This window comes from Onychomys torridus, chromosome 2 (assembly GCF_903995425.1).
Source record: "Onychomys torridus chromosome 2, mOncTor1.1, whole genome shotgun sequence".
NCBI lineage: Eukaryota > Metazoa > Chordata > Mammalia > Rodentia > Cricetidae > Onychomys > Onychomys torridus.
Window position 1 is genome coordinate 68,764,111 of NC_050444.1, and position 12,075 is coordinate 68,776,185.

At 50.9% G+C, this 12,075-nt stretch overlaps 1 protein-coding gene across 3 annotated transcripts in view; it reads left to right on the forward strand.

Moving 5' to 3' along the window:
- The first annotated feature begins 7,536 nt into the window (after nucleotides 1-7,536).
- The window catches only part of Nr4a3 (nuclear receptor subfamily 4 group A member 3), a 38,353-nt gene continuing 33,814 nt past the window's right edge, over nucleotides 7,537-12,075 (forward strand). The window contains exons 1-2 of one of the 3 annotated variants that reach the window (XM_036179282.1): nucleotides 7,537-7,934; nucleotides 11,153-11,326. The gene's annotated coding sequence lies outside the window, so the exon portion shown is untranslated. Of the gene's footprint in view, nucleotides 7,935-8,331; nucleotides 8,394-11,152; nucleotides 11,327-12,075 lie in introns of those variants that run through there. The other 2 variants (XM_036179281.1, XM_036179283.1) reach the window with 2 other exon arrangements.

Below are 12,075 nucleotides of genomic sequence, written 5' to 3' on the forward strand. Positions count from 1 at the left end.
TATTTTTTAAGATGGTGATTTAACACGTGAATTTAAAATTATTCAATTGTATTCCAGTTAAATAGCAGGAATCTTTATGGCTTTCTATTCTCCTCACCGCAGCTGATAAAACAGGAAAACATAACTGGATAGAGAACTAATCTAGAACAGATGTCAGAAAAGAATTTTTCCAGTACTGAACTATAAACATGCAGAATAAATACTGGAAAATGTACTATGGTAAAAAAAAAAAAAATCAGACTCAGTTACTAATTACATGATCTAAGTAGGAAACCAGATACCTAAATATGTGGAACAGGCTTTTTAAAAATAACCCTAATGGACAAACTGTGTCTTTACTATCCAAACCTGACTTAGACAATACAGAAACCTGCACTCTGCTAAAATTCAGAACTTTCCTATGCCAAAGCTGGGCTATTCATCCAAAAGATGAATCCAACCACAGAGCAAGCCAGTTCCCAAGCACAATCCGCTGTGCCGTTCCTCATCATTGCCAGCATTTCCTCTACTTGAGATGCTCCTGGGACTTCCCAGTCACTTGCCTTTACAGTCTCCTTTCTCTACTCACACTCAACGGGACACAGAAAGACTTACATCTGTCTCAGCGGCTCACCATCACTGGTCCTTCTCCTCCTTCACTAGGAAAAAGCCAGAGGCCAGCTCGGGCCTGGCTCCACTCTTGAGAAATGGCTTATGCCTAGCATGCTGGAAGGATCAGGAAGGCATGGAGAGCAGCAAACAACAGAATCAGCTCCGAGAAAGTTTGCTAATTTGTATGAAGTCGATTTGTGACTCATCCATATTCAGATGAATGTTCAAAGGCAAATTCCAAGACTAAATATAAAATGACTTTTGGACCATGCAGGCTTCTGCTCATTTCTCGCTTACGGACAGGGAAAGGGCTGTGCTGCTGCCGGTACACTGACTCTCAAACCACTGAGATCCCACTCATTTGATGGCTGGAGTTCATGACCATTCGAGCCAAAGCAGCTTAATAAAGTACCACTGCCAATGGAACAACACCACTAAAGCTCGTGTGTTACAAAGGAGAGTTAGTGAGCCCCCTGACCACAACAGTCCATGGTTACTTAAGGACTGGGGCTGGAAGACTCACGAATTTAACTAGTTCAAAAGAGCATTCAAGTTTAGGACCTACAAGATCATAAAGGAAACTCAACACTGTCATTTACAGATCCTGCCAGACTCCTAACAGATTAATTTACCAAGGTTGGGTGGCTTCACAGCATCCAAGGCCAGCCCTAGCCTCTGAGAAACAGCCAATACCTCTGTACCACATAGCCTCTCACTTTTGGAGAAATGGAAGGAACTGAACTTGTACGTGTGAGGCAGTATTGTTTTCACAGCTGGGATAATAAACAAGAACTTATTATACATGGGCATATTATACATGCCTTATTATACATGGGCAATAACCTTTCCCTTCAAAATGATTGCAGTCTTCCAGCTACCAGTGACTAGGGAGAACATGATTGGGCAATCAAGTCATCATTTAAACCAGATTACAAAGCTATCCTAGCCATTAGCATTACAGGTGGATGGGAAGTCATTAATGAGACCGTAAAATATTATTAGCCCTTACACTATAAAGTAATCTCTCCATCTCAGGTTTGTACATGTTAGAAATTCTTCCGTCAGATCAGAAGGCTCTCCTGATTTGCTGTCTTGCCTTTTCTGTGTTAAAGGAGGATTCACTTTAACACAGAAAACTAAGATTCTAAGTCACATGAGTGTCTAACAAATCGTAATCCTCAAATCCTTGCCCTCTTCATCTCCCCACATAGCAGAGTGGCATACAAGTCTACTTCAGCATTTGAAAAGGGCAGAAATTCAAGAAGTTTTGCATTTGACTTGCTGAACACAGATGTCACAGTTCCCAGTTTTCCAAGTATTAAAGTCTCCCCTCACCCCAAGAAGGACAGTTAGCGACTGCAGGCCTATAGCACCCGTAGTTCACTGTTGAAAGCAGCATCCGAGAAAGACACATAGAGAAGAAAGAACCTAGAGCACAGTAAGAGTCAAACCAAAAGTCTGCCAGGAAAGAAAAGATCACAGCACAGCTTCTTCCTACGCAACAAGCCGAACTGTCACTTCCTTGTGTCACCACGCAGCTGTCTGTGCTCCTGGCGGGCACCTTGACAAGCTGTGTTCAGTCAGGAAACAAGAAAAGTTCAGGTAAAGCAAACACCACCAGTGACCTCAAATATACCACGCCAAAAATGCCCTATCCATACATCTGCCGTGCAACTTACTGTGGCAGCTGTCTGTCTGCATTCAAGTTAGATATGGCATATTTGATGGCGAGTTATTATCTGTGAATACCCTTGGGTCCCACGGAAATTTGGGAGAAGTGTGAGGCAGGTTTTTGAAGCTTGCAATATGACAGGGTTGTAAGTTATGGGCAAAAGAGAATTAAAAAGCAGGAAAATAAAAATGTTGTGAAAGACTCCAGCACAGTCTGGTTCTTCATACGCTCATTCTAAAGGCTGTGTAAGATTTCAATAAGTGGAGAAGGGGACGGGTGTCCATTAAAAAGAGAGAGAAAATGAACAAATGTGTTGAAGGCTATGAAGAACAGAGAGGACAGCAGGTTAGCTATGACAGGAGGAATCTAGAAATGATAGGCCTTTGGGCTTTGACGAGACAAAATTCAGCTGCTGAAGACTTTTAAGGCCATAGGCAACTATACAAAAGATGTATTTTAGGAAGACTTATCTGACCCTGATAGAATTGATTTGAAAGTTTACAGTGGTCCTGGATTCCTGATCCAGTTACAGCTGAAGAGGGAGAGAGACAGAGACACACAGACAGACAGAATGCCGTGTGTCAGCTGAAGTTTTTATATATACCTGTTGCTGTGTGTGCATGTGTGTGTTTAGTATAGGACTTCTGCATTGGTTTTAGAAAACCTGGACTTAAAATTCAAAACTTATTTTTCTTAAGTGACAAGTTCTGGCTTGCAATTTCAGTATGTGTGTGTGTGTGTGTGTGTGTGTGTGTGTGTGTGCAATGCACACAGGTGCATGTATGCTGCATGAACGCGTATAGGTGCACATTCATGTGGAGTCTCTCAGAGGAGGAGAGTTTCAAGCTGGTTTGGCTCCCAGGATCTGCAGGTCTCGTGTCCCCCAAGTCTGAGTTACAGGCACAAAGCCATGTGTGGCTTTTAACATAGGTGCTGGGAATTCAAACCCTGGTCTTCATGCTTGCATAGCAAGTGCTCTTGCCCATTAAGCCATCTCTCCAGCTCCAGGATTATATTTCCTTTTCATCTTTCCATATTTGTAAGAGGAACCATTCTTTACACATTTGCAAAATCAACAAGATTACATGTCATTCTTCTTAGAGCGGTTTTTAAAGTCCTACTTTGCTAAAACAATTGCTTTATATCACACACACACACACACACACACACACACACACACACACACAAATCCTCAAATCCCTCATTTTATTTTGCAAGAGAAATGTATCTTTCTTTCTCGCAGGCAGTTTAGAGCTACAAATCCACAGCAAAATGAAATAAATGAAACGGTTATCTTACAAATATATACTGTATAGAAAGTTTTTAACAGACTGTCTGTTCTAAAAGTAGAAATTGCTTTCTTTATGTGTACAAACTAGAACATGCATGAATGTCCTTTTTCCTAGAAAAAGAACCAAACCTGGAATGTTTTCACTATGTCACAGATTAAGATACTTATCATATTTAGTTTTTCAAAATTGGAGATTTAGCTGTATCCAGTACTGAATTTCACTTAGTAATAAAACGGTAATTTATATTTCTAAAAAAAGTTTATTGCATGGGCCTCATAGAATATTATTTCTTATTTATAATAAATCAGAACTTTAAAATGAAGGAAAGAATGGATTATGAACATATTTCTTTTTAAAAAGAAAAATTCTGTTTGGGTCATGGAAAAAACTGCATTCGCTTGGGGATCTTTGATTAAGCAGAGGAGGTGGGTCCTAGTCTCTAAAAGAGCCCTATCTCCACTTCCATGACTTTCCATTTGAGTTTCAAAGACTTGTCAGTTATCAGTGCCCACTGGAAACTCTCCACTAGTGAGTCCAGCTTCCCACTCTGAGGAGTCCCAGCCAGGAACAGCAGACTGGCTCATCCCAACTGAGCATCAAGGAACTGCCCCTGGTGATCTGACTGATCCCCAGGAAGGAAAAGATAAAAGAATGCACAAAAGGAAACACAAAATTAGCCAGGATAGGTCCCAAAGGCACTCACTCAAAGACAGAATCTATACCTAGAGAGTCTGGGCTAGCTAAGAATGAACTTCATTTTTTTTTTTAAAGGTAAACAAGGATGATGATTCCCCCCCTCCCCACTACCACCACACAGAAGAAGAAAAAGTCACTGTTTTTATTTATAGAACCCTAAGCACTTCAGTACTAAGAGTGGGAGAGGATACTTCTTCAATCCAAGGCGTCTACGATGTTGGTTTTTAATACCAACACACATGCAAGTGGTATTATATATGTGGTAAACTATGACAAGGGTTAGCTTCTCTGCTAGAGCATCAACAAACTGAATTTCAATCTCAAAAGCCTTCGACTCATGTGAACAAAGTCAGTGACTTTATAACAACCCGAGTGAGCAAGGACTTTTCACATATTAAGCTAGCAAATGTAACGTATTCTATAAATCCATGGAAAGATGTCATGTCTCCTAAAAATTGTACCTGATTTTAGGGTTCCTGGTTAAGGTGATTCCAGCTCTGTGTGAGATTTTTTTTTTTTTAAGTGAAGGGGAATGGGTGGGGTGTAGAACACAGACGAAACTTTTACAGCATGGAAATAAAAGTATTTTTAAACCTTCTTAAGGGTGAAGAGTTAGGCAAGAAGTAATACGTGGAAAACTGTCAAGTGCTTCTCTACACACCCACCCACCAGATACCATCGCAGCCGGCTGGGGGAGTCTCCCTCTTCTCGCCTGACAGCTTCACTTTCTTTGAGGTCTGGAACTGGTGATCACACTGGTCCGTCATGGTATTTTCAGTTAACAAAGCAGTTACTCAATAGGGGGGGGAAAGGCACAAAGGAGCAGGGCAGCTGCTGCTGCACCCATGATGCCACCGCCGCCTCGGCTCCTCCGTGACGTCCGGAATGGGTATCCCCGGCTCTCAGGAAGTGGTGGCCGCGGGCAGCTCCGCCCCCTCCGCGAGTCGGGGCCCGCCCCGCAGGCCCGGTGGCGAGACCTGGCCCAGAGGGCTTGCGGAGCCGAGGCGGGTGGATGGGCCGCATCACCGCGCCCGGCCTAGAGAGCGCGCGCGCCACCAGCAGCGCGCCCCGCTCGCGCTCGCGCCCGCGCCCCCCGGCCCTCCGCCCCCACGTTGCCCGGCAGCGGACAGGGTCGAGCCGAGTACAAGATGGCGCCTCGGCCGTCCGCGCTCCGGGCCGAGTCGGGGCACCCCTTCTCGCGGCGCGAGCGCGCACCCGAGGCCCCACTAAAAATAGCCGGGACCCATCTATATTTGGTTCGCCGGATTCGAGGCGGCCGCGCGCGTCCCGCCCCGCCCCGCCTCGCCCCGCCCCGCGCCGCGCCGGGCTGAATGGAGACGGGGCGGGGGTGACCGAGGGGAACCTACTCCGCTATCTGCGGCGCGCGCCGCCGCCTGGGCCCGGCCAAGCGCCCAATTTAGTAACATCGCCTGCGTCAATCACGCGCCTCGCGTGCGTCAGCGCCGCGCGGCTCCAGGTCCTGCTCTCCCAGCCCCCAGCCTTTGAATGGATACAATGTAGGAGCGCCCTCCTTCCTTCTGGGCGGGGATGGGAACGCACCCGCAGGCCGGGGGCTCGGTTCCTCCCGGCCAGGGCAACTTTTGGAGCGTCCTCTCCTGGTCTTAGGCACACTAGCCTGCTGAAGTGAAAGTGGAGGCGTAGACTTTCACACGATGCACAGGGTGTTTTGGGTTTTTTTTTTTTTCTCGAGTTTCTGGTCCTAGCTCGAACCTTCTTCGATTCTGAAGCATGTGCTACGACAAGGTGATCATCCTCTTCCCCCAACTTTGACACCCACACGCTCAAAAGTTGGGAACAGGTCAAAAGAAAATGCCACCTGAGATGTTAGCAGGCCGCTAGAGACCGCAGCTGTCTGCATTGTTTCATCCAAACATTCCCTTCGTAAAAATTATTTCCTGAGAGAGGTTGCTTTCATTTAGCAGCAACCTTTGGAACTAAGAGTTCTGAACTTGGATACGTTTTTTGTTGTTTTGTTTTTTGTTTTGTTTTCAGCGTGAAAGGGACACCCTGAGTTCGTTTCCAAGAAGAAATTGCTGTCCCTCATATAATTGCCCAGGCTTTCTGCACAACTAGGAAGACAAATGTGTCCCAGGAGACCATAGGAAATCCCCTAGAGACAGATTAATGAATCCTGTTGATTGATTTTGAAAGATTTCATTTGAGAGATGGGAGGGAGGCGTCTACAAGCCTCAAAAAAAGTGAAAGTGTGAGTAGAGTTCCATGTCTGCCCGGTACTGGGGAAGAGAGACGCTCTGTTTAACAGTCATACTCGCTCAGCTGTTCGACACGTGTGCTGTGTTTGTTTTATATACAGTTTCTCGTGCAGCGCGCGCGTGGCTGGTTGTGCACTTCTTTGGGTTATAAAGTGTCCAGTAAAGAACCCCATACCGTAAGTGTAAAGAAATACAATCTTGTCCCTGGAGCCGGTTGCATCCCAGTGCGGAACACTAGCAACAGACAGCAGGAGGAGGAGGAGGCGGCGGCGGCGGCAAATTAGCCTAGGCGCAGAGGGCCAGAGAGACGTAAACAGCCTCAGAACCATTGCAGGAGGAAAGCACAGCTGCACCTCGGGGAGTCTTCGGGCTGGTGCCAGACTCCTTCAGCAGCGACTGCCAGGTCACTCGGAGAAGCTGGCTGGCGGAGCCTTCCCTTTCGGAAGAGCTGTCCTCTCTCTTACCCCCTCGACCTGGCTCGGTGCCTCGGGGCAGCCTCGGAGGCCAGCCAGCAGCACTCCTCCAACTCTACTCCACCCGGAGCCTGACAGCTGGGCGGTCCGCCTGACCCGCAGGCTGGCTGGCTGCGGCACCCTCCGGTAGACATGCGCCCTGGCGAGCGGCTCCGGTGCGCGGGTCGGACAAGGCTCGGGGCTGGGGTCCGCAGCTCCCCGCCGTTTCCATTGTGCGGCCGTGCGAATGGCCGGGGGAACGCGCGCGCACACACACACACAAGCACACACACACACACACACGCACACACACCCTCGCACACGCGGAACCGGCTGGGCCAGGGGAGGGAGGAGGAGGGTGACGTAGCGTCCCATGGCGTCACATTGACGTCTCGCATTCCAGGCACTCTATGGAGAGGCCGCTAGGGCTCCTGTGGCATAAATGACGTGCCGAGAGAGCGAGCGAACGCGCAGCCGGGAGAGCCGAGTCTCCTGCCTCCCGCCCCCCACCCCTCCAGCGCCTGCTCCTCCTCCGTTCCCCATACACAGACACGCTCACACCCGCTCCTTCACTCGCACACACAGACACACGCGCGCTCACACGCTCTTCACACACACTCCACTCTCTCCCGCGCGCTCACACCCCTCTCGCCCGGCGCCCTCGCCGGTGCCGCGCGGCGCCGCAGCCGGACGCCCCTCCTGGGCTCACTTTGCAACGCTGACAGAGCGGGCAGTGGCCGTGGAGGTGGGAACCGCAGCGACAGCCTACCCCCGGGTCGCGGCCGGAGACTGGACGCCGGCGGAGCCTCTCGGCGGCGCTCTCCCATGAGTTGGGATCGCAGCATCCCCCGCCAGCCGCTCACCGCCTCTGGGAGCCGCTGGGCTTGTGCACCGCAGCCCTTCCGGGACAACAGCTGTGACTCTCCCCCAGTCCAGATTTCGGGACCGCTCTCGAGAAACTCGCTCTAAAGACGGAACCGCCACAGCACCCAAGTACGTACGTATGATTTGCCCAGTTAATATGGGGACTTGCTTAAAAGTTGGCGCGCTGGGAAGCGTCGCTCCTTAAATTGACAACTTTGAGTGTGGGGTGTCCCCACACACACTCGCCTCCCCCACTCCGGCTTTGCTCGCCAAGCGGCGGGTGGGTTCCAATCTGAAACTTTTCCCCTGTAGCTAGCTAGCCCTTGGGGACTCTGGAGCGCGTGAGATTCCTCTCCCCACCCAAAGAGACGAAAAGCCTCTAACAAAGAGGAGGACCTGGATTTGTGCTGTAGCAGCTCCAGCGTTGTAATTCAGGGTATTTCGGCTCTAGTTGTCATGGTAATGATGCTCTCGGCGGCGGCGGCGGCGGCGGCGGCGGCGGCAGCGGCTGCGGTGGCAGAGAGTTGGAGCCCCGGTGATGAACGGCAGTAATTTTCCTGCCTTTTAAGTGGGATTGAAAATAGGGACTCTGGTGGGTCCAAGTTAATGTGCCTAATGGTGAAACGGAGCTGGTTGTCTGGGAGAAAGCTTTGGAGGGCCGGTGCCTGGGCAGCAGCGGCCCGGAGTTTGCAGAGGCGCTGGAGGAGCTCAGCAAAGAGGGTGTAATTGTAGGAATGCGGCTTATTGTATTGAAATGAGCCTGGGGCTCCACTAGGCACGTCTGCCTGGCGTCGCGGACTTGCTGGTTTACACTTTTCCCCACGGAGGTAATCGGGTGTAATTGGCGACTCTCGCGCCCCGACACGCGTGGGGACGGCGTCCCTCTTCTCCAGGCCTTGGCTGGTGTGGAAAAAGGCTTGCGTTACTTTTCAAAGCGATTTCGGAGAAGTTGCTCCGAGTGTTTTACTTTTGGTAGAAAGGAAAGTTCTCGGTAGTGAGAGGGAGAGCTGAGCAGACGAGCGCAGCCTGCGGAGACTGGCTTTCAAAGGCACATCTCGAACCTGTTGGAGGCTTCCGGCGGTCATGAGGGAGCTCATGATCATTGGTCCCTTGATTTCCAAGAACGTTCTTGGAGGTGGCCTTTTGTTTATGTGCCCGGGTTCTCCCGAGGGAAGAGGCGCAAGAAGTGTGGTCATCAGTACTCTGGAGCTGCTTATCCTGGGGCCTTGGGTGCTGGGAGAGAGGTCACTGGGTTGGGTTCAGCCATTCCCTCGCTGTTCCAATTCCTCTTCCAACAACCGGGGAAATGTTTCTATAGAACCGAGTTGGGGAAAGAAAAGCTGCTCAACGCGCATATTGAACACAATGAATGAAATTACTTTATTGGAGTTGTTTTAACCGAATAAGCATAACCTGTAAGCCAAAGACTCCGAGCCATAGCTCCCTCCCTCTACAGACCCCCCCCCCTCCTCTGGGACCCAGCACTGGCTCACAGAAATTCTCCCCCGGGGTTTGTCTTGGCTCCCTCGGTCTTTCTGAGAATCTCAGTCTTTCCCTTTCTGCCTGTCTCTCCTCCACCTCTCTTGCCCCCGCCCAACCTCCGCCCCCGTCCCCCGAGTTGGAAACTCCGCGGAGGAGCCCGGGTCACAATGGTGTGTTTCACGGTTTCCTCCACACACTTCACCACGGGGAGGGGAACACGGGGGTGTTCCCTTGGTCTGCCCCCGAGAAAGAAAGGGGCTTTGACAGAGGTAGTTATTTCTTCCTAATTTACAACCCCGAGGCTCTGTGCTCCCGGCCCCAGCGGCCACGAGCCGGAGCGACGGAACGTGTTTCCAGGCTCAGAGGCTTTGCCTAGGTAACCGGCCGATGGGGGGCGGAGAGAGCGATGGGGTGCTGGGCTGGGCTGTAGGATAGGCGGTGTGCTGGCCTCTGGGAGGAACCCCTTCCCTGGGGAGACGCGACTCCCGCCCACCCCAGTTCAGAGGCCGCCCCTTAGAGAAAGACTACTCTTGAAAGGCTCCGGGGGAGGGTGGGAATACCCGCACCCAGTGGAGGGAGGGGGTTGCTGGAACCCCCCTCTTTTGAAGATGCGAGAGGGGGAGGGCGAGAAGCACATGCTACAGCTGTGGAAAGATCCACTCGTGCCAGCGCTTCAGCAAGCGCAAGATTTCCGTCGGAGAACCTCGGGTTGGGGATGGCAAGGGAATCCCCCATTTCCTGGCCACCGAGAATTTCCTAGACCTGGGGAGTCCGAGCCCCTTCCTCTCTACAAGCAAACTCGGGGTGCGGGAGCGGCAAGAGATGAGACTTACCCTATCCTTGTGTCCAGCAGTCACCAGAGGTCTTTTGGTTAGTTTGAGGGTTGGGTCCCCCCCCCCCGGGGGGGGGGGTCACGTTCCTAACCTGTGAGCTGTGCCCACCCCGGACAAAGGGGGCGCTATAAGCCGGAGTTTGGGGCAGCTGGAGCCCTCTTCCCGGGCAAGCTGCGCTTCCAGCTACAAAGTTTCACTAGGCTGTGCACCGAGACCTTCGCCCGGGAGCCGCTCTGGGCGCCCTCCGGAATGTACCCCCTCTGAGCCACCGGGTGGCCCGGAGCCTTAAAGCCGCCCACCCTCGGGGATACCGCCCGCTGAGTGCAGGGGACCTCCCTTGGTCCGCGGTAGCAGCCGCCGAAGCTGTCCGCCGGAGCGCGCGGCTCCCAGAACTGGCCTTCTTCCCTCTGTGCCCTTTTGTTTGCTTGACCCCTGGCCCCCGAAACTCGCGACTAATAGAAAGGAAGCTCCATTAGCATTTAGAATGAAAAGCGCAGACTTTCTTAATTCCTCCGGGCATTCATGCATTTGTTCCGGACCTTGTGCGTTTCCTACGCGGCGTGTAGGATTTGTGTTTGAGGAGTGGGGGCCGTCGCAGTTGAAAAACGGCTATTTTCTTTTCCTGTATACTCATTGACACCACCACCCCCCAAATTCGGGCCATATTCGTTCCTCGAGTGTTCTTTCTTCGATCTCCCTGACTTCGCAAGCAGGGAACAGTGAGTGCAGAAAAGATCAATTTCTGGGCGATGACAGGCCGTGGGGGGTTTTAGCATCAAACCGCGTACTACAAAAGGGCTGTGAGCTCACTGGATGCTGGCAACCTTCCTTTAGCTACCCCACGACAATGCGATGCTCCTTGTCCAGGGATTCTGTGAGCCCTAAGCACTTAAACTTAACCTTATGATAATTCTTTGTTATTAGCTAGCATTTCTATAGGTTCCCCCACCCCCACCCTATTCACCCAACTCTGCCTGGAAAAGATGACCCAGCCTAGTCTTACCACAATCTCTGTCCCCTCTCTCGGTGCCTGCAGAGCCCACTGCGGGAGAGCGCAGACCGAGGAGCCCCGGCGCTGAGCCTGAATCCTCAGCAGAGCCGGGCAGCACAGCGGCTGCTTCGCCTAGCCCGACGTCCCCGCCTCCTACACTCTCAGCCTCCGCTGGAGAGACCCCCAGCCCCACCATTCAGCGCGCAAGATACCCTCCAGGTAGGACTGAAGCTCTTATTCCTCCTGAGCCTGGGAAATGGTGGGGGAAACCAGCACCCAGCAGGCAGTCTGGTCCACTTGCCCAGTACCAACACAAGGCTGCTGGCCCCGGATTTCACAGCACAGGTGGCTTCCTGGCAAGAAGCTCCGCTGTATACCACACCCTGTTGCTAACAAGCAGAGCAGTGAGATTACACGAACCATTTCTCAAAATTATGTTTCCTAAGAAGAAAAGCAAATACTCCAACGGGATTAGGATATTTTGTTCTTTAATGGCTTTATTTTTGTCCTTTTATATCCAACATATTCATTTAAGGAATCACTTGGAGAGATAGGGGACATTTTTATTGGTCTAAAACCCAAATCATTTGTGGTACAGGAGTTTGGATGACTGAGGCTCAGAGACAAGGAGAAACCCATGTGAACTAAAGACAGAGATGTAAATGTATAGGCCTCAGATTTGGTTTGTACAAATTTGTTAAAGGGATGGGAAGAATCAGGCCTGTATAGGCACCCAAGAGACAGGGATATACACACCCTCCTGCTGGAGACTTCAGAAAGACAAAGAGCAATCAGGAATGGACAAATGACAGATGACTCTAAGGGACAGGTCCTAGGGGTGCAAAGGGAGGGCCAAGATGGAAAGACTAGGTTGCATTCTTTCTTTAAATCATCAGTTTTCATTTCAGCCTAAGAACTAGACTCCAAGATAAGTAATCACTTAGCTTCAAGCTAGCTCCTAAGGCCTC